Consider the following 4,957-nt stretch of genomic DNA (forward strand, 5'->3'; position numbering starts at 1 on the left):
TCATGTGGTGTAACCAGTAAATAAAAAATATATATATATTTACACTTTTAATAAACTGGAGTTCACACACCTCAAAAAGGTTTTTAAATAATTTTTATCAAGGTATTTTTTTTTAATTGTAAATTAATAAATAATGTTTTTTAAAGTGTTGCACCACATGACATTTTATAACCTTAACTGATCTGGCTTATCATAAAAAGGTCATCTTGTCTGATATTTCTGAGACTCTAGGATATAAATTCATTTTTATCTCTCTAAATATTGGTTGGACCACATGACTTTCTGTGGCCATACTACACAAAAAAGTAGAAGACTATATAATATAAACTTTTCTAGATTTTTATATATATTTTATAATATTACATTATTTTGTTTTCTTTTCAAGAATTTTATTCCGACTTTTTATGATATCAGGACAGTTCAATTCAAAACGTGCATTCAAGTCACTGAATTTTTTGAACAAATTAATAGAGGACAAAAAAGATTATTTTGATCTCTCAACATAATAAAGGTGCATTATTCTAACATTACAACATCCATGTTACATACAGTGAACATATAATTACAATAAAAATGAACACATTTTAACAAGATCACTTCACTGCACATTAATTATCATCAATTTTCAGATGACGTACAAAAAAAATTGCTAAAAAAAACTAATATTGTCAGGAAATCAGCTTTTATAAAGGACTCAGCACTCCATATTTTGGTTTGATGTCCCAATCTTGACACTGCTGATCGGGGCGGCATGTCTTGATTTTCTGCGGCTTTGATCCTTCAACAGTTGACTGTCTGAGCTGGCAGGCATCCTGAAGGAGACAGCTAGCAGGCAGCAAACAAAAAGACGTTCTCTCTTTCTCTCTCTGAGCACGATCATGCAATATGCCCTTGCTAAGCCTTCCATATCACGCCTCGAGCAGTTTTGGTGGATGCACAGATCTCATAGGAGAAACAATTACTGAACTGCATTTCAGAATCACTGCAAAGACAGGAAAGGTAACAGCTGCAATTAAAAGGCTTAATCTTATTTTCACAATTCAAATAAGGAGGGAGCAGAGTACAGGTGCACATATTTATGCCGTTTGTGACAGGCATTCAATGTGTAGTGAGGTGGCCTTTTCAGGCATATAATATTACATCACACTTGAGAATACAAAATAACGCTCCACAGGAAGCACAAAAGACAAGCCGTAAGCTTCATCACAAATGCAGACGTTATGTCATTTTTAATAAACCTTCTTAAATGGGGGCAAGCCAAGCAGAGATTTCCCAACGAGCTTTCTGTCACCTTTACTATATGCTGACTGTCAGCGTAGAGTGGGACCGAGACACATCCCATCTCTCCAGCATCTATCTACAGGAGGAAATGTTAATTAGCAGTCATGGCATCCCACTGATCTTCCCTTTCAAAGCAGCTAAATGGCATGCTCAAAATCTAAATCCTTTTATATGCCCTTATTTGCAGAGAGAGCGCGTATGAAAGGGACGAATATGTCATCACTGTTTGATGGATAATGCGGCTGCCATTATTCGAAGCCCTTTCACTCTGTGATTTTAGTGTCATTTTTCAGATTCACAGTGAGTTTTAAACCGGAAGCATGTATAGCTGCAGATGAGCTTTTAAAAATGAACAGCTAAAAAAAAAATGTATTAAAGCGTAAGCAAAAATGTAGTTTAATTGGATACTTTTTTATCTCTAGTGTTAAAATTATGTTATGCATTTTAAATTAGTACGTAATTTATTTGTAGTTTAGTATGTTTTAAAACACAGATTCAGGTAATTAAGGTTATTATAATCAGAATGGCTTTAAGGGATACTCCACCCCAAAATGAAAATTTTGTCATTAATTACTTACGTCCATGTTGTTCCAAACCCATGAAAGCTTTGCGCGTCTTCGGAACACAATTTAAGATATTTTGGATGAAAACTGGGAGGCTTGTGACTGTCCCATAGACTGTCAAGTAAGTTACACTGTCAAGGTCCAGAAAAGTATGAAAAGCATCGTCAGAATAGTCCATCTGCCATCAGTGATTCAACCGTAACATTATGAAGCAACGAGAAAACTTTCTGTACATGAAGAAAACAAAAATAAAGACTTTATTTAACAATTCCTTTGATGAACGAAGCTTTTACGGGTTTGGAACGACATGGGGGTAAGTGATTAATGACAAAATTTTCATTTTGGGGTGGAATATCCCTTTAACTTCATGAAAGGTGCACTGCTCCTTTCTTAAATTAAATGTATTATTGAAAAATTGACAACTTGCGGTAAAAATGTGAAAATTATACTAAAAAGACTTTAATTTATTCTTAAATGCAGTCATCATTAAATACATTAATAATGTTTCTGCAGTTCATGAAAGATGGTAAGTGTCAATATTCACAAAATATGATTACAGCACCCTCTTGCGGCTGTGAATAATTACTACATACAGTAACTTCAAAAAAATTTGACTGACGCGGAAGATATTAGGATTTCTAATCATCTTTAATAATCTTAATTTTAATAATCTTTATCAAATTTTTATTTTCATCTCTCATAACATCAGAACTTCAATGATGATTTGTTTTGTTTTTAGCCAATCTTTCGAGCGTTATCTTCAAAAAAAAGTTCATAATTTTATTTCAACTTTATAATGGGTTTGATGATGTAATGCAAGAGCAACTGAAGAAAGAGCAGCAGGAGGAAGCACACAGACACTCTTTATAGGCCTGAAATTAACATTAGCAAGTATGTATGGACCGTGGTAGCCACTCAGAAATTCTATACATTATTATGTCTGGTGTGACCACCTAGTTCATTCAAAAATGAAAATCGTCAACATTCACTCATCTTTGTTGCTCCAAAGACTTTTTTTTTTTCCAGTGGAACAAAAAGGAGTTAGTTTGATTATTCATGCTTGAAACATGAAAAACAATTCTGCTTTGAATGGACATTAAGAGAAAATGTAAACAACTCAGAAGTAATAAAAGTAACAGATGTATTATGCATTATCCAATACGTAAATGTCTAGAAGAGACATCAATAAACTAAATCTTTTGAGTGTAATGAGAGTGAAATATCCTTTATTTACATAAAAATTTTTTCAGGCATACCTTAAAGCACAAAATGGGCATTCGTTTCTTAAATGATTATTACAATTTTATGGCCAAGATACTTTTTTTTTCCTGCATTTGACAAGAAAAAGAAAAAAAAAAGAAAATGGTTAATGGATTGAGTGCATATATAGCATTACGTCAGTGTTGTTTCTTTGTTGTAGACGTTGATCTTTCACAGGGATGAAGTGTTCAAGGTTCAACTATCTACTCGTAGTGAAAAGCTTAATTTTTGAGACCGTTGTCTTGGTGTTACAAAGCTGCAATTAAAACACTAACGCTCTGTAGTGTAATGTTTATTGTACCTAATTTTGCACAACTGAAATATACAATAGTTTACACATGAATTGTGCTCCCTGGAATTCAACATGACAAAATACAAAGTAGCTTTTTCACAAAATAATTTTTGGTGCTTTTAAAAAAAAAAAAAAAAAAAAAAAAAAAAAAGTTCGGCCTTATTTTAGTTAACACCACATGGAAGAGCCTCACATCGGCATTATTGTTAATGAACAGTAGCTTTGCTCAAGTAAATATACTCCCCATCCAGAGTTCATTTTGCTTTTGTTGTGAACATTTCACAATGATATGTTATGTTTCAAGAAAACACTACGGAACATCCCTCTAAATGTATGTATAATCACACAAGGTGTTTACACCTCAGGGTACTGTTTGCATATCTAAAAAAACAAGAGAACAGAATATTTAATTAATTAACAAATAAAATCCAATGTGATTTCATTTCACAGTGTTCCTTTAACATTTCATATTAGGTCTGAATTTAACATGGAGTGTGGGAGGAACATTGGAGGAACATAACCAGATAAAGGGTCAAAGGCTGGAGCGTCAATAAAAGTAGTATGACTACTGACTGTTCACAGGTTAAGCTTCCAGACGCAGCATGCACTTATAAATGAGTGATGACCAGATGTTCAGGCTGATACATTCATACAGACACCTACCACACAGTAAAGCACATATTTGAATAAATATATTACTATCTGTTTTAAAACAAACTGTACATGGGCCATTGTGTAGTAAAATACTTTTCAGTGAGTAAAAAGCCTCTGTAAATGCAAGCGTTTAAAAAAAAATACCCCTTCAGTATGCCTAAAATATCTTCTTCACATCCCCATAAAAATGTCTTTAGGCATAAGAAACCATCTCTGTATAAATTTTAGGAAAATAGTGGAATAAAAGTCATTTAAATCTCATAACAAGCTTAGAAAACAGTTGAAATAGGAAGAATTTGGACTAATGAGAAATGGTTACCAAGCGATCGCTGCTTTATAGTTTCTTTACTCCATAAACCTCCACCATCATTGTTTTCAGTCTCATTTTCCACATTAAGGAAAAGTCTAGATGCAGACTGCAGAATAGTCAAATATTTTCACTTCTATTTTGATTGTATACCAATATCAACATATGGAAAAATGAACAAGTGGCAAGCAATAAGCAGTACCAAAATATCTGGGACACAGTTTCAAGAAGTGAAAAAAAATAACACCAGGAACTGTTTAAGTTACTAACTCTATAGCCAGTTCCAGAAATATTTGGCAACATCCTTTGTTAATCTTGTTACCGGTTACCCCAGTATATGAATAAAAATACCTTTACGTCAAAGCTTAAAATCCTTAACCTTTGAGACTGAAAGAAAAGCAAAATGTGTTAGTTTCCAAATACTTGAGATCATTGAAGTAGGTGAACAGAGGACTAGGCTAAAATGACAAATCACTAATTCCATAATGCACAATCCAAAATGACGCTTGCACTGTGGCTGATTAATATTTCTTTAGGAGTGTTATGTTGGTAGCACTTCATGTAAAGCATAAACAGAATCATTTTTATTTTTTTTTTCCC

Source organism: Cyprinus carpio, chromosome B17 (assembly GCF_018340385.1).
Source record: "Cyprinus carpio isolate SPL01 chromosome B17, ASM1834038v1, whole genome shotgun sequence".
Classification (NCBI taxonomy): domain Eukaryota; kingdom Metazoa; phylum Chordata; class Actinopteri; order Cypriniformes; family Cyprinidae; genus Cyprinus; species Cyprinus carpio.